At 43.8% G+C, this 18,159-nt stretch overlaps 1 long non-coding RNA gene across 4 annotated transcripts in view; it reads left to right on the top strand.

Moving 5' to 3' along the window:
- The window catches only part of LOC307181120, a 977,962-nt gene that overhangs the window by 167,811 nt on the left and 791,992 nt on the right, over positions 1-18,159 (top strand). The window contains exon 5 of one of the 4 annotated variants that reach the window (XR_013825917.1): positions 5,411-5,506. The exons of the other annotated variants lie outside the window; for them this stretch is intronic. This is a non-coding gene — a long non-coding RNA (uncharacterized lncRNA). Of the gene's footprint in view, positions 1-5,410; positions 5,507-18,159 lie in introns of those variants that run through there. 4 annotated transcript variants of the gene reach the window in all.

Raw genomic sequence — 18,159 nt, 5'->3', positions numbered from 1 at the left:
TCATCTTCCGCAGAAATTGCAAACTGGGCCAAACAGGAGGTTAAAGGGACTGACTCTCCAAGTCGGGAGAGTGTTAGTAAAGCGTCTGGAATGTTGCACCCGAGTACCAGGGTACGAAAACAGGGACATATATGAACACGTCTCCCGATCTCATGGTTGATCATACTCTAGGTTCCACATGCATGTTTTAGTTGAAGGAAGAATACCTAAAACCTGGGTAGTTGAAACCCGTGGAATGGGTACCATGCAATATGACTTCAAAGGGTCTTCATTGGCTCACCGAACCTCTCCAATCCTTTCACTGCTGTGTTTATGGCCCTGTACACATGCTTGATTCTCTTTCGGAGACATAGCAATCCATAGGTTTTAAGATACTTACTAGTCAGGTACATTCTTAGGCGTTTAATATGGGGTGTTGAGTCCATTTCGTTGAGCAAGGAGTAGCTCTTGTCTATTCCATATTTGGCTTAAGGAACTTTATCTGTGCTCATTTCAATCTCTGGTTTTATGCAGCACCACAACTCACCTTTCCCCTTAAGCAAGCATAAGTTTGTTTTCTAAATTTGAGACCCTGTTCTGTTTTGGAATGCAGTTCCTGTGTAGCCAAGTTTACATTCCGTGTATTAGTGATATCTTATGATGTTTCTTTTTCTGTGTGACTTATTTCAGTTAGAATCATCGTACCTGAATCCACTCATTATGCTGCTACGGGCCTGATGACATAGATTTCATTGCTGAGTGATACTGCATTGTACGTAAGTACCACAATTTCTTTATCCATTTTTCACTTTCTGTGATATTGAACTTGTACGGTAAACGAGGATCTTGTAAACGGAGGCGTCCCAAACTTTGGGGTGGCTGTGTCTTTTTGATTTTAAATTCCCTAAGCTATAGGACCATAAGTGGAAGTGCCCTAGGTTCTGTTGCTTTGTTTTTTAGATGTTTCAGGAAACACCATACACTTCTCCTGAGTGTCTGTTGGCAATTTACATCCCGCCCATCAGCATAACAAGGCTCCCAGTTCTCAATGGCCTGTTGCCTTTCTGGATTTTACACTTTTTTCAGATGGCCCTTTTGACCGGGGGGAAGTGAGACTTCATTGTAGTGCAGATTTCCTTTGCAAGCTTGCTTGGTTGGCCAAAAAGGGCGTATGCGTTTTTTCCTGAATATATTCAGGAAAAAACGCATACGCCCTTTTTGGCCAAGTGCATCATTGTGGACGTTCTGCCTCTTTTCCTATGCTTTCAATGCAATTCCAGTCTACCTCCTGAAATCGGTTTCCTGCAATTCTGCCCCGCTTTCAAGTCCTCTTGGCAGCCTTACTTCAGTCTATTTTTGGACGATAGCTGTCATTTATAACTCTGCAGGTTTGTGAATTGCAGTGCCCCTGAGCTCCTTTCTTCAACTCGCTTTCTTGTGACCTGGCCGCAACACCGCAGGATGGCTTCAGGCCCTAATCTTGTTCTGGCCCGGCATGCTGAGCCTTTGGTTAATTCCTCTTCCTGGTGGGAAATGAGAGTTAAATTTGCCCGTCCAGACACCTCCAGCTAGCCTCTCATTGGTTCTCGCTATTCCTGTTCATCTTCCGCAGAAATTGCAAACTGGGCCAAACAGGAGGTTAAAGGGACTGACTCTCCAAGTCGGGAGAGTGTTAGTAAAGCGTCTGGAATGTTGCACCCGAGTACCAGGGGAGGAAAACTGAGACATATTTGAACACGTCTCCCATTCACATGGTTGATCATACTCTGGGTTCTACATGCATGTTTTAGCTGAAGGAAGAATACCTTAAACCTGGAGAGTTGAGACCCGTGTAATGGGTACCATGCAATATGACTTCAAAGGGTCTTCATTTGCTCACCGAACCTCTCCAATCCTATCACTGCTGCGTTTATGCCCCTGTACACATGCTTGATTCTCTTTCGGAGACATAGCAATCCATAGGTTTTAACATACTTACTAGTCAGTTACATTCTTAGGCGTTTAATATGCGGTGTTGAGTCCATTTCGTTGAGCAAGGAGTAGCTCTTGTCTATTCCATATTTGGCTTAAGGAACTTTATCTGTGCTCATTTCAATCTCTGGTTTTATGCAGCACCCCAACTCACCTTTACCCTTAAGCAAGCATAAGTTGGTTTTCTAAATTTGAGACCCTGTTCTGTTTTGTAACTGAGTTCCTGTGTAGCCAAGTTTACATTCCGTGTATTACTGATATCTTATGATGTTTCTTTTTCTGTGTGACTTATTTCAGTTAGAATCATCATACCTGAATCCACTCATTGTGCTGCTAAGGGCCTGATGACACAGATTTCATTGCTGAGTGATATTGCTTAGTAAGTAAATACCACAACTTTTTTATCCATTTTTCACTTTCTGCGATGTTGAACTTGTACTGTAAACGAGGTTCTTGTAAACAGAGCCGTTCGAAACTTTGGGGTGGCTGTGTCTTTTTGATTTTAAATTCCCTAAGCTATAGGACCATAAGTGGAAGTGCCCTAGGCTCTGTTGCTTTGTTTTTTAGATGTTTCAGGAAACACCATACACTTCTCCCGAGTGTTTGTTGGCAATTTACATCCCACCCTTCAGCATAACAAGGCTCCCAGTTCTCCATGGCCTGTCCTGCCTTTCTGCATTTTACACTTTTTTCAGATGGCCCTTTTGACCGGGGGAAAGTGAGAATTCATTGTAGTGCAGATTTCCTTTGCAAGCTTGCTTGGTTGGCCAAAAAGGGCGTATGCGTTTTTTCCTGAATATATTCAGGAAAAAACGCATACGCCCTTTTTGGCCAAGTGCATCATTGTGGACGTTCTGCCTCTTTTCCTATGCTTTCAATGCAATTCCAGTCTACCTCCTGAAATCGGCTTCCTGCAATTCTGCCCCGCTTTCAAGTCCTCTTGGCAGCCTTACTTCAGTCTATTTTTGGACGATAGCTGTCATTTATAACTCTGCAGGTTTGTGAATTACAGTGCCCCTGAGCTCCTTTCTTCAACTCGCTTTCTTTTGAGCTGGCCGCAACACCGCAGGATGGCTTCAGGCCCTAATCTGGTTCCGGTACGGCACGCTGAGCCTTTGGTTATTTCCTCTTCCTGGTGGGAAATGAGAGTTAAATTTGCCCGTCCAGACACCTCCAGCTAGCCTCTCATTGGTTCTCGCTATTCCTGTTCATCTTCCACAGAAATTGCAAACTGGGCCAAACAGGAGGTTAAAGGCGCTGACTCTCCAAGTGGGGAGAGCGTTAGTAAAGCGTCTGGAATGTTGCACCCGAGTACCAGGGGAGGAAAACTGAGACATATTTGAACACGTCTCCCGTTCACATGGTTGATCATACTCTGGGTTCCACATGCATGTTTTAGCTGAAGGAAGAATACCTTAAACCTGGAGAGTTGAGACCCGTGTAATGGGTACCATGCAATATGACTTCAAAGGGTCTTCATTTGCTCACCGAACCTCTCCAATCCTATCACTGCTGCGTTTATACCCCTGTACACACGCTTGATTCTCTTTTGGAGACATAGCAATCCATAGGTTTTAAGATACTTACTAGTCAGGTACATTCTTAGGCGTTTAATATGGGGTGTTGAGTCCATTTCGTTGAGCAAGGAGTAGCTCTTGTCTATTCCATATTTGGCTTAAGGAACTTTATCTGTACTCATTTCAATCTCTGGTTTTATGCAGCACCCCAACTCACCTTTCCCCTTAAGCAAGCATAAGTTGGTTTTCTAAATTTGAGACCCTGTTCTGTTTTGGAATGCAGTTCCTGTGTAGCCAAGTTTACATTCCGTGTACTAGTGATATCTTATGATGTTTCTTTTTCTGTGTGACTTATTTCAGTTAGAATCATCGTACCTGAATCCACTCATTATGCTGCTACGGGCCTGATGACATAGATTTCATTGCTGAGTGATACTGCATTGTACGTAAGTACCACAAGTTCTTTATCCATTTTTCACTTTCTGCGATGTTGAACTTGTACTGTAAACGAGGTTCTTGTAAACGGAGGCGTCCCAAACTTTGGGGTGGCTGTGTCTTTTTGATTTTAATTTCCCTAAGCTATAGGACCATAAGTGGAAGTGCCCTAGGCTCTGTTGCTTTGTTTTTTAGATGTTTCAGGAAACACCATACACTTCTCCCGAGTGGTTGTTGGCAATTTCCATCCCGCCCATCAGCATAACAAGGCTCCCAGTTCTCCATGGCCTGTCCTGCCTTTCTGGATTTTACACTTTTTTCAGATGGCCCTTTTGACTGGGGGGAAGTGAGACTTCATTGTAGTGCAGATTTCCTTTGCAAGCTTGCTTGGTTGGCCAAAAAGGGCGTATGCGTTTTTTCCTGAATATATTCAGGAAAAAACGCATACGCCCTTTTTGGCCAAGTGCATCATTGTGGACGTTCTGCCTCTTTTCCTATGCTTTCAATGCAATTCCAGTCTACCTCCTGAAATCGGTTTCCTGCAATTCTGCCCCGCTTTCAAGTCCTCTTGGCAGCCTTACTTCAGTCTATTTTTGGACGATAGCTGTCATTTATAACTCTGCAGGTTTGTGAATTACAGTGCCCCTGAGCTCCTTTCTTCAACTCGCTTTCTTGTGACCTGGCCGCAACACCGCAGGATGGCTTCAGGCCCTAATCTGGTTCCGGCACGGCATGCTGAGCCTTTGGTTATTTCCTCTTCCTGGTGGGAAATGAGAGTTAAATTTGCCCGTCCAGACACCTCCAGCTAGTCTCTCATTGGTTGTCGCTATTCCTGTTCATCTTCCACAGAAATTGCAAACTGGGCCAAACAGGAGGTTAAAGGGACTGACTCTCCAAGTCGGGAGAGTGTTAGTAAAGCGTCTGGAATGTTGCACCTGAGTACCAGGGGAGGAAAACTGAGACATATTTGAACACGTCTCCCGTTCACATGGTTGATCATACTTGGGTTCCACATGCATGTTTTAGGTGAAGGAAGAGTACCTTAAACCTGTGTATTTGAAAGCCGTGGAATGGGTACCATGCAATATGACTTCAAAGGGTCTTCATTTGCTTACCGAGCCTCTCCAATCCTATCACTGCTGCGTTTATGCCCCTGTACACATGCTTGATTCTCTTTCGGAGACATAGCAATCCATAGGTTTTAACATACTTACTAGTCAGTTACATTCTTAGGCGTTTAATATGCGGTGTTGAGTCCATTTCGTTGAGCAAGGAGTAGCTCTTGTCTATTCCATATTTGGCTTAAGGAACTTTATCTGTGCTCATTTCAATCTCTGGTTTGATGCAGCACCCCAACTCACCTTTACCCTTAAGCAAGCATAAGTTGGTTTTCTAAATTTGAGACCCTGTTCTGTTTTGTAACTGAGTTCCTGTGTAGCAAAGTTTACATTCCGTGTATTACTGATATCTTATGATGTTTCTTTTTCTGTGTGACTTATTTCAGTTAGAATCATCATACCTGAATCCACTCATTTTGCTGCTAAGGGCCTGATGACACAGATTTCATTGCTGAGTGATATTGCTTTGTAAGTAAATACCACAACTTTTTTATCCATTTTTCACTTTCTGCGATGTTGAACTTGTACTGTAAACGAGGTTCTTGTAAACAGAGCCGTTCGAAACTTTGGGGTGGCTGTGTCTTTTTGATTTTAAATTCCCTAAGCTATAGGACCATAAGTGGAAGTGCCCTAGGCTCTGTTGCTTTGTTTTTTAGATGTTTCAGGAAACACCATACACTTCTCCCGAGTGTTTGTTGGCAATTTACATCCCGCCCTTCAGCATAACAAGGCTCCCAGTTCTCCATGGCCTGTCCTGCCTTCCTGCATTTTACACTTTTTTCAGATGGCCCTTTTGACCGGGGGAAGTGAGACTTCATTGTAGTGCAGATTTCTTTTGCAAGCTTGCTTGGTTGGCCAAAAAGGGCGTATGCGTTTTTTCCTGAATATATTCAGGAAAAAACGCATACGCCCTTTTTGGCCAAGTGCATCATTGTGGACGTTCTGCCTCTTTTCCTATGCTTTCAATGCAATTCCAGTCTACCTCCTGAAATCGGTTTCCTGCAATTCTGCCCCACTTTCAAGTCCTCTTGGCAGCCTTACTTCAGTCTATTTTTGGACGATAGCTGTCATTTATAACTCTGCAGGTTTGTGAATTACAGTGCCCCTGAGCTCCTTTCTTCAACTCGCTTTCTTTTGAGCTGGCCGCAACACCGCATGATGGCTTCAGGCCCTAATCTGGTTCCGGTACGGCACGCTGAGCCTTTGGTTATTTCCTCTTCCTGGTGGGAAATGAGAGTTAAATTTGCCCGTCCAGACACCTCCAGCTAGCCTCTCATTGGTTCTCGCTATTCCTGTTCATCTTCCGCAGAAATTGCAAACTGGGCCAAACAGGAGGTTAAAGGCGCTGACTCTCCAAGTGGGGAGAGTGTTAGTAAAGCGTCTGGAATGTTGCACCCGAGTACCAGGGGAGGAAAACTGAGACATATTTGAACACGTCTCCCTTTCACATGGTTGATCATACTCTGGGTTCCACATGCATGTTTTAGCTGAAGGAAGAATACCTTAAACATGGAGAGTTGAGACCCGTGTAATGGGTACCATACAATATGACTTCAAAGGGTCTTCATTTGCTCACCGAACCTCTCCAATCCTATCACTGCTGCGTTTATACCCCTGTACACACGCTTGATTCTCTTTTGGAGACATAGCAATCCATAGGTTTTAAGATACTTACTAGTCAGGTACATTCTTAGGCGTTTAATATGGGGTGTTGAGTCCATTTCGTTGAGCAAGGAGTAGCTCTTGTCTATTCCATATTTGGCTTAAGGAACTTTATCTGTACTCATTTCAATCTCTGGTTTTATGCAGCACCCCAACTCACCTTTCCCCTTAAGCAAGCATAAGTTGGTTTTCTAAATTTGAGACCCTGTTCTGTTTTGGAATGCAGTTCCTGTGTAGCCAAGTTTACATTCCGTGTATTAGTGATATCTTATGATGTTTCTTTTTCTGTGTGACTTATTTCAGTTAGACTCATCGTACCTGAATCCACTCATTATGCTTCTACGGGCCTGATGACATAGATTTCATTGCTGAGTGATACTGCATTGTACGTAAGTACCACAAGTTCTTTATCCATTTTTCACTTTCTGCGATGTTGAACTTGTACTGTAAACGAGGTTCTTGTAAACGGAGGCGTCCCAAACTTTGGGGTGGCTGTGTCTTTTTGATTTTAATTTCCCTAAGCTATAGGACCATAAGTGGCAGTGCCCTAGGCTCTGTTGCTTTGTTTTTTAGATGTTTCAGGAAACACCATACACTTCTCCCAAGTGTCTGTTGGCAATTTCCATCCCGCCCATCAGCATAACAAGGCTCCCAGTTCTCCATGGCCTGTCCTGCCTTTCTGGATTTTACACTTTTTTCAGATGACCCTTTTGACTGGGGGGAAGTGAGACTTCATTGTAGTGCAGATTTCCTTTGCAAGCTTGCTTGGTTGGCCAAAAAGGGCGTATGCGTTTTTTCCTGAATATATTCAGGAAAAAACGCATACGCCCTTTTTGGCCAAGTGCATCATTGTGGACGTTCTGCCTCTTTTCCTATGCATTCAATGCAATTCCAGTCTACCTCCTAAAATCGGTTTCCTGCAATTCTGCCCCGCTTTCAAGTCCTCTTGGCAGCCTTACTTCAGTCTATTTTTGGACGATAGCTGTCATTTATAACTCTGCAGGTTTGTGAATTACAGTGCCCCTGAGCTCCTTTCTTCAACTCGCTTTCTTGTGAGCTGGCCGCAACACCGCAGGATGGCTTCAGGCCCTAATCTGGTTCCGGCACGGCACACTGAGCCTTTGGTTATTTCCTCTTCCTGGTGGGAAATGAGAGTTAAATTTGCCCGTCCAGACACCTCCAGCTAGTCTCTCATTGGTTCTCGCTATTCCTGTTCATCTTCCGCAGAAATTGCAAACTGTGCCAAACAGGAGGTTAAAGGCGCTGACTCTCCAAGTGGGGAGAGTGTTAGTAAAGCGTCTGGAATGTTGCACCCGAGTACCAGGGGAGTAAAACTGAGACATATTTAAACACGTCTCCCGTTCACATGGTTGATCATACTTGGGTTCCACATGCATGTTTTAGCTGAAGGAAGAATACCTAAAACCTGGGTAGTTGAAACCCGTGGAATGGGTACCATGCAATATGACTTCAAAGGGTCTTCATTTGCTCACCGAACCTCCCCAATCCTATCACTGCTGCGTTTATGCGCCTGTACACATGCTTGATTCTCTTTCGGAGACATAGCAATCCATAGGTTTTAAGATACTTACTAGTCAGGTACATTCTTAGGCGTTTAATATGCGGTGTTGAGTCCATTTCGTTGAGCAAGGAGTAGCTCTTGTCTATTCCATATTTGGCTTAAGGAACTTTATCTGTGCTCATTTCAATCTCTGGTTTTATGCAGCACCCCAACTCACCTTTCCCCTTAAGCAAGCATAAGTTGGTTTTCTAAATTTGAGACCCTGTTATGTTCTGTAATTCAGTTCCTGTGTAGCCAAGTTTACATTCCGTGTATTACTGATATCTTATGATGTTTCTTTTTCTGTGTGACTTATTTCAGTTAGAATCATCATACCTGAATCCACTCATTGTGCTGCTAAGGGCCTGATGACACAGATTTCATTGCTGAGTGATATTGCTTAGTAAGTAAATACCACAACTTTTTTATCCATTTTTCACTTTCTGCGATGTTGAACTTGTACTGTAAACGAGGTTCTTGTAAACAGAGCCGTTCCAAACTTTGGGGTGGCTGTGTCTTTTTGATTTTAAATTCCCTAAGCTATAGGACCATAAGTGGAAGTGCCCTAGGCTCTGTTGCTTTGTTTTTTAGATGTTTCAGGAAACACCATACACTTCTCCCGAGTGTTTGTTGGCAATTTACATCCCGCCCTTCAGCATAACAAGGCTCCCAGTTCTCCATGGCCTGTCCTGCCTTTCTGCATTTTACACTATTTTCAGATGGCCCTTTTGACCGGGGGAAGTGAGACTTCATTGTAGTGCAGATTTCCTTTGCAAGCTTGCTTGGTTGGCCAAAAAGGGCGTATGCGTTTTTTCCTGAATATATTCAGGAAAAAACGCATACGCCCTTTTTGGCCAAGTGCATCATTGTGGACGTTCTGCCTCTTTTCCTATGCTTTCAATGCAATTCCAGTCTACCTCCTGAAATCGGCTTCCTGCAATTCTGCCCCGCTTTCAAGTCCTCTTGGCAGCCTTACTTCAGTCTATTTTTGGACGATAGCTGTCATTTATAACTCTGCAGGTTTGTGAATTACAGTGCCCCTGAGCTCCTTTCTTCAACTCGCTTTCTTTTGAGCTGGCCGCAACACCGCATGATGGCTTCAGGCCCTAATCTGGTTCCGGTACGGCACGCTGAGCCTTTGGTTATTTCCTCTTCCTGGTGGGAAATGAGAGTTAAATTTGCCCGTCCAGACACCTCCAGCTAGCCTCTCATTGGTTCTCGCTATTCCTGTTCATCTTCCGCAGAAATTGCAAACTGGGCCAAACAGGAGGTTAAAGGCGCTGACTCTCCAAGTGGGGAGAGTGTTAGTAAAGCGTCTGGAATGTTGCACCCGAGTACCAGGGGAGGAAAACTGAGACATATTTGAACACGTCTCCCGTTCACATGGTTGATCATACTCTGGGTTCCACATGCATGTTTTAGCTGAAGGAAGAATACCTTAAACCTGGAGAGTTGAGACCCGTGTAATGGGTACCATGCAATATGACTTCAAAGGGTCTTCATTTGCTCACCGAACCTCTCCAATCCTATCACTGCTGCGTTTATACCCCTGTACACACGCTTGATTCTCTTTTGGAGACATAGCAATCCATAGGTTTTAAGATACTTACTAGTCAGGTACATTCTTAGGCGTTTAATATGGGGTGTTGAGTCCATTTCGTTGAGCAAGGAGTAGCTCTTGTCTATTCCATATTTGGCTTAAGGAACTTTATCTGTACTCATTTCAATCTCTGGTTTTATGCAGCACCCCAACTCACCTTTCCCCTTAAGCAAGCATAAGTTGGTTTTCTAAATTTGAGACCCTGTTCTGTTTTGGAATGCAGTTCCTGTGTAGCCAAGTTTACATTCCGTGTATTAGTGATATCTTATGATGTTTCTTTTTCTGTGTGACTTATTTCAGTTAGAATCATCGTACCTGAATCCACTCATTATGCTGCTACGGGCCTGATGACATAGATTTCATTGCTGAGTGATACTGCATTGTACGTAAGTACCACAAGTTCTTTATCCATTTTTCACTTTCTGCGATGTTGAACTTGTACTGTAAACGAGGTTCTTGTAAACGGAGGCGTCCCAAACTTTGGGGTGGCTGTGTCTTTTTGATTTTAATTTCCCTAAGCTATAGGACCATAAGTGGAAGTGCCCTAGGCTCTGTTGCTTTGTTTTTTAGATGTTTCAGGAAACACCATACACTTCTCCCGAGTGGTTGTTGGCAATTTCCATCCCGCCCATCAGCATAACAAGGCTCCCAGTTCTCCATGGCCTGTCCTGCCTTTCTGGATTTTACACTTTTTTCAGATGGCCCTTTTGACTGGGGGGAAGTGAGACTTCATTGTAGTGCAGATTTCCTTTGCAAGCTTGCTTGGTTGGCCAAAAAGGGCGTATGCGTTTTTTCCTGAATATATTCAGGAAAAAACGCATACGCCCTTTTTGGCCAAGTGCATCATTGTGGACGTTCTGCCTCTTTTCCTATGCTTTCAATGCAATTCCAGTCTACCTCCTGAAATCGGTTTCCTGCAATTCTGCCCCGCTTTCAAGTCCTCTTGGCAGCCTTACTTCAGTCTATTTTTGGACGATAGCTGTCATTTATAACTCTGCAGGTTTGTGAATTACAGTGCCCCTGAGCTCCTTTCTTCAACTCGCTTTCTTGTGACCTGGCCGCAACACCGCAGGATGGCTTCAGGCCCTAATCTGGTTCCGGCACGGCATGCTGAGCCTTTGGTTATTTCCTCTTCCTGGTGGGAAATGAGAGTTAAATTTGCCCGTCCAGACACCTCCAGCTAGTCTCTCATTGGTTGTCGCTATTCCTGTTCATCTTCCACAGAAATTGCAAACTGGGCCAAACAGGAGGTTAAAGGGACTGACTCTCCAAGTCGGGAGAGTGTTAGTAAAGCGTCTGGAATGTTGCACCTGAGTACCAGGGGAGGAAAACTGAGACATATTTGAACACGTCTCCCGTTCACATGGTTGATCATACTTGGGTTCCACATGCATGTTTTAGGTGAAGGAAGAGTACCTTAAACCTGTGTATTTGCAAGCCGTGGAATGGGTACCATGCAATATGACTTCAAAGGGTCTTCATTTGCTTACCGAGCCTCTCCAATCCTATCACTGCTGCGTTTATGCCCCTGTACACATGCTTGATTCTCTTTCGGAGACATAGCAATCCATAGGTTTTAACATACTTACTAGTCAGTTACATTCTTAGGCGTTTAATATGCGGTGTTGAGTCCATTTCGTTGAGCAAGGAGTAGCTCTTGTCTATTCCATATTTGGCTTAAGGAACTTTATCTGTGCTCATTTCAATCTCTGGTTTTATGCAGCACCCCAACTCACCTTTACCCTTAAGCAAGCATAAGTTGGTTTTCTAAATTTGAGACCCTGTTCTGTTTTGTAACTGAGTTCCTGTGTAGCCAAGTTTACATTCCGTGTATTACTGATATCTTATGATGTTTCTTTTTCTGTGTGACTTATTTCAGTTAGAATCATCATACCTGAATCCACTCATTTTGCTGCTAAGGGCCTGATGACACAGATTTCATTGCTGAGTGATATTGCTTTGTAAGTAAATACCACAACTTTTTTATCCATTTTTCACTTTCTGCGATGTTGAACTTGTACTGTAAACGAGGTTCTTGTAAACAGAGCCGTTCGAAACTTTGGGGTGGCTGTGTCTTTTTGATTTTAAATTCCCTAAGCTATAGGACCATAAGTGGAAGTGCCCTAGGCTCTGTTGCTTTGTTTTTTAGATGTTTCAGGAAACACCATACACTTCTCCCGAGTGGTTGTTGGCAATTTACATCCCGCCCATCAGCATAACAAGGCTCCCAGTTCTCCATGGCCTGTCCTGCCTTCCTGCATTTTACACTTTTTTCAGATGGCCCTTTTGACCGGGGGAAGTGAGACTTCATTGTAGTGCAGTTTTCTTTTGCAAGCTTGCTTGGTTGGCCAAAAAGGGCGTATGCGTTTTTTCCTGAATATATTCAGGAAAAAACGCATACGCCCTTTTTGGCCAAGTGCATCATTGTGGACGTTCTGCCTCTTTTCCTATGCTTTCAATGCAATTCCAGTCTACCTCCTGAAATCGGTTTCCTGCAATTCTGCCCCACTTTCAAGTCCTCTTGGCAGCCTTACTTCAGTCTATTTTTGGACGATAGCTGTCATTTATAACTCTGCAGGTTTGTGAATTACAGTGCCCCTGAGCTCCTTTCTTCAACTCGCTTTCTTTTGAGCTGGCCGCAACACCGCATGATGGCTTCAGGCCCTAATCTGGTTCCGGTACGGCACGCTGAGCCTTTGGTTATTTCCTCTTCCTGGTGGGAAATGAGAGTTAAATTTGCCCGTCCAGACACCTCCAGCTAGCCTCTCATTGGTTCTCGCTATTCCTGTTCATCTTCCGCAGAAATTGCAAACTGGGCCAAACAGGAGGTTAAAGGCGCTGACTCTCCAAGTGGGGAGAGTGTTAGTAAAGCGTCTGGAATGTTGCACCCGAGTACCAGGGGAGGAAAACTGAGACATATTTGAACACGTCTCCCTTTCACATGGTTGATCATACTCTGGGTTCCACATGCATGTTTTAGCTGAAGGAAGAATACCTTAAACCTGGAGAGTTGAGACCCGTGTAATGGGTACCATACAATATGACTTCAAAGGGTCTTCATTTGCTCACCGAACCTCTCCAATCCTATCACTGCTGCGTTTATACCCCTGTACACACGCTTGATTCTCTTTTGGAGACATAGCAATCCATAGGTTTTAAGATACTTACTAGTCAGGTACATTCTTAGGCGTTTAATATGGGGTGTTGAGTCCATTTCGTTGAGCAAGGAGTAGCTCTTGTCTATTCCATATTTGGCTTAAGGAACTTTATCTGTACTCATTTCAATCTCTGGTTTTATGCAGCACCCCAACTCACCTTTCCCCTTAAGCAAGCATAAGTTGGTTTTCTAAATTTGAGACCCTGTTCTGTTTTGGAATGCAGTTCCTGTGTAGCCAAGTTTACATTCCGTGTATTAGTGATATCTTATGATGTTTCTTTTTCTGTGTGACTTATTTCAGTTAGAATCATCGTACCTGAATCCACTCATTATGCTTCTACGGGCCTGATGACATAGATTTCATTGCTGAGTGATACTGCATTGTACGTAAGTACCACAAGTTCTTTATCCATTTTTCACTTTCTGCGATGTTGAACTTGTACTGTAAACGAGGTTCTTGTAAACGGAGGCGTCCCAAACTTTGGGGTGGCTGTGTCTTTTTGATTTTAATTTCCCTAAGCTATAGGACCATAAGTGGCAGTGCCCTAGGCTCTGTTGCTTTGTTTTTTAGATGTTTCAGGAAACACCATACACTTCTCCCGAGTGTCTGTTGGCAATTTACATCCCGCCCATCAGCATAACAAGGCTCCCAGTTCTCCATGGCCTGTCCTGCCTTTCTGGATTTTACACTTTTTTCAGATGACCCTTTTGACTGGGGGGAAGTGAGACTTCATTGTAGTGCAGATTTCCTTTGCAAGCTTGCTTGGTTGGCCAAAAAGGGCGTATGCGTTTTTTCCTGAATATATTCAGGAAAAAACGCATACGCCCTTTTTGGCCAAGTGCATCATTGTGGACGTTCTGCCTCTTTTCCTATGCTTTCAATGCAATTCCAGTCTACCTCCTGAAATCGGTTTCCTGCAATTCTGCCCCGCTTTCAAGTCCTCTTGGCAGCCTTACTTCAGTCTATTTTTGGACGATAGCTGTCATTTATAACTCTGCAGGTTTGTGAATTACAGTGCCCCTGAGCTCCTTTCTTCAACTCGCTTTCTTGTGACCTGGCCGCAACACCGCAGGATGGCTTCAGGCCCTAATCTGGTTCCGGCACGGCATGCTGAGCCTTTGGTTATTTCCTCTTCCTGGTGGGAAATGAGAGTTAAATTTGCCCGTCCAGACACCTCCAGCTAGTCTCTCATTGGTTGTCGCTATTCCTGTTCATCTTCCACAGAAATTGCAAACTGGGCCAAACAGGAGGTTAAAGGGACTGACTCTCCAAGTCGGGAGAGTGTTAGTAAAGCGTCTGGAATGTTGCACCTGAGTACCAGGGGAGGAAAACTGAGACATATTTGAACACGTCTCCCGTTCACATGGTTGATCATACTTGGGTTCCACATGCATGTTTTAGGTGAGGGAAGAATACCTTAAACCTGCGTATTTGAAAGCCGTGGAATGGGTACCATGCAATATGACTTCAAAGGGTCTTCATTTGCTTACCGAGCCTCTCCAATCCTATCACTGCTGCGTTTATGCCCCTGTACACATGCTTGATTCTCTTTCGGAGACATAGCAATCCATAGGTTTTAACATACTTACTAGTCAGTTACATTCTTAGGCGTTTAATATGCGGTGTTGAGTCCATTTCGTTGAGCAAGGAGTAGCTCTTGTCTATTCCATATTTGGCTTAAGGAACTTTATCTGTGCTCATTTCAATCTCTGGTTTTATGCAGCACCCCAACTCACCTTTACCCTTAAGCAAGCATAAGTTGGTTTTCTAAATTTGAGACCCTGTTCTGTTTTGTAACTGAGTTCCTGTGTAGCCAAGTTTACATTCCGTGTATTACTGATATCTTATGATGTTTCTTTTTCTGTGTGACTTATTTCAGTTAGAATCATCATACCTGAATCCACTCATTGTGCTGCTAAGGGCCTGATGACACAGATTTCATTGCTGAGTGATATTGCTTTGTAAGTAAATACCACAACTTTTTTATCCATTTTTCACTTTCTGCGATGTTGAACTTGTACTGTAAACGAGGTTCTTGTAAACAGAGCCGTTCGAAACTTTGGGGTGGCTGTGTCTTTTTGATTTTAAATTCCCTAAGCTATAGGACCATAAGTGGAAGTGCCCTAGGCTCTGTTACTTTGTTTTTTAGATGTTTCAGGAAACACCATACACTTCTCCCGAGTGTTTGTTGGCAATTTACATCCCGCCCTTCAGCATAACAAGGCTCCCAGTTCTCCATGGCCTGTCCTGCCTTCCTGCATTTTACACTTTTTTCAGATGGCCCTTTTGACCGGGGGAAGTGAGACTTCATTGTAGTGCAGATTTCCTTTGCAAGCTTGCTTGGTTGGCCAAAAAGGGCGTATGCGTTTTTTCCTGAATATATTCAGGAAAAAACGCATACGCCCTTTTTGGCCAAGTGCATCATTGTGGACGTTCTGCCTCTTTTCCTATGCTTTCAATGCAATTCCAGTCTACCTCCTGAAATCGGTTTCCTGCAATTCTGCCCCGCTTTCAAGTCCTCTTGGCAGCCTTACTTCAGTCTATTTTTGGACGATAGCTGTCATTTATAACTCTGCAGGTTTGTGAATTACAGTGCCCCTGAGCTCCTTTCTTCAACTCGCTTTCTTTTGAGCTGGCCGCAACACCGCATGATGGCTTCAGGCCCTAATCTGGTTCCGGTACGGCACGCTGAGCCTTTGGTTATTTCCTCTTCCTGGTGGGAAATGAGAGTTAAATTTGCCCGTCCAGACACCTCCAGCTAGCCTCTCATTCGTTCTCGCTATTCCTGTTCATCTTCCGCAGAAATTGCAAACTGGGCCAAACAGGAAGTTAAAGGCGCTGACTCTCCAAGTGGGGAGAGTGTTAGTAAAGCGTCTGGAATGTTGCAACCGAGTACCAGGGGAGGAAAACTGAGACATATTTGAACACGTCTCCCTTTCACATGGTTGATCATACTCTGGGTTCCACATGCATGTTTTAGCTGAAGGAAGAATACCTTAAACCTGGAGAGTTGAGACCCGTGTAATGGGTACCATGCAATATGACTTCAAAGGGTCTTCATTTGCTCACCGAACCTCCCCAATCCTATCACTGCTGCGTTTATACCCCTGTACACACGCTTGATTCTCTTTTGGAGACATAGCAATCCATAGGTTTTAAGATACTTACTAGTCAGGTACATTCTTAGGCGTTTAATATGGGGTGTTGAGTCCATTTCGTTGAGCAAGGAGTAGCTCTTGTCTATTCCATATTTGGCTTAAGGAACTTTATCTGTACTCATTTCAATCTCTGGTTTTATGCAGCACCCCAACTCACCTTTCCCCTTAAGCAAGCATAAGTTGGTTTTCTAAATTTGAGACCCTGTTCTGTTTTGGAATGCAGTTCCTGTGTAGCCAAGTTTACATTCCGTGTATTAGTGATATCTTATGATGTTTCTTTTTCTGTGTGACTTATTTCAGTTAGAATCATCGTACCTGAATCCACTCATTATGCTTCTACGGGCCTGATGACATAGATTTCATTGCTGAGTGATACTGCATTGTACGTAAGTACCACAAGTTCTTTATCCATTTTTCACTTTCTGCGATGTTGAACTTGTACTGTAAACGAGGTTCTTGTAAACAGAGGCGTCCCAAACTTTGGGGTGGCTGTGTCTTTTTGATTTTAATTTCCCTAAGCTATAGGACCATAAGTGGCAGTGCCCTAGGCTCTGTTGCTTTGTTTTTTAGATGTTTCAGGAAACACCATACACTTCTCCCGAGTGTCTGTTGGCAATTTACATCCCGCCCATCAGCATAACAAGGCTCCCAGTTCTCCATGGCCTGTCCTGCCTTTCTGGATTTTACACTTTTTTCAGATGGCCCTTTTGACCGGGGGGAAGTGAGACTTCATTGTAGTGCAGATTTCCTTTGCAAGCTTGCTTGGTTGGCCAAAAAGGGCGTATGCGTTTTTTCCTGAATATATTCAGGAAAAAACGCATACGCCCTTTTTGGCCAAGTGCATCATTGTGGACGTTCGGCCTCTTTTCCTATGCTTTCAATGCAATTCCAGTCTACCTCCTGAAATCGGTTTCCTGCAATTCTGCCCCACTTTCAAGTCCTCTTGGCAGCCTTACTTCAGTCTATTTTTGGACGATAGCTGTCATTTATAACTCTGCAGGTTTGTGAATTACAGTGCCCCTGAGCTCCTTTCTTCAACTCGTTTTCTTGTGAGCTGGCCGCAACACCGCAGGATGGCTTCAGGCCCTAATCTGGTTCCGGCACGGCACACTGAGCCTTTGGTTACTTCCTCTTCCTGGTGGGAAATGAGAGTTAAATTTGCCCGTCCAGACACCTCCAGCTAGCCTCTCATTGGTTCTCGCTATTCCTGTTCATCTTCCGCAGAAATTGCAAACTGGGCCAAACAGGAGGTTAAAGGCGCTGACTCTCCAAGTGGGGAGAGTGTTAGTAAAGCGTCTGGAATGTTGCACCCGAGTACCAGGGGAGGAAAACTGAGACATATTTGAACACGTCTGCCGTTCACATGGTTGATCATACTTGGGTTCCACATGCATGTTTTAGCTGAAGGAAGAATACCTAAAACCTGGGTAGTTGAAACCCGTGGAATGGGTACCATGCAATATGACTTCAAAGGCTCTTCATTTGCTCACCGAACCTCTCCAATCCTGTCACTGCTGCGTTTATGCCCCTGTACACATGCTTGATTCTCTTTCGGAGACATAGCAATCCATAGGTTTTAAGATACTTACTAGTCAGGTACATTCTTAGGCGTTTAATATGCGGTGTTGAGTCCATTTCGTTGAGCAAGGAGTAGCTCTTGTCTATTCCATATTTGGCTTAAGGAACTTTATCTGTGCTCATTTCAATCTCTGGTTTTATGCAGCACCCCAACTCACCTTTACCCTTAAGCAAGCATAAGTTGGTTTTCTAAATTTGAGACCCTGTTCTGTTCTGTAATTCAGTTCCTGTGTAGCCAAGTTTACATTCCGTGTATTACTGATATCTTATGATGTTTCTTTTTCTGTGTGACTTATTTCAGTTAGAATCATCATACCTGAATCCACTCATTGTGCTGCTAAGGGCCTGATGACACAGATTTCATTGCTGAGTGATATTGCTTTGTAAGTAAATACCACAACTTCTTTATCCATTTTTCACTT

This window comes from Stenella coeruleoalba (assembly GCF_951394435.1).
Source record: "Stenella coeruleoalba genome assembly, contig: scaffold_33, whole genome shotgun sequence".
Classification (NCBI taxonomy): Eukaryota; Metazoa; Chordata; class Mammalia; order Artiodactyla; family Delphinidae; genus Stenella; species Stenella coeruleoalba.
This window is presented reverse-complemented; position numbering and strand designations above follow the sequence as displayed.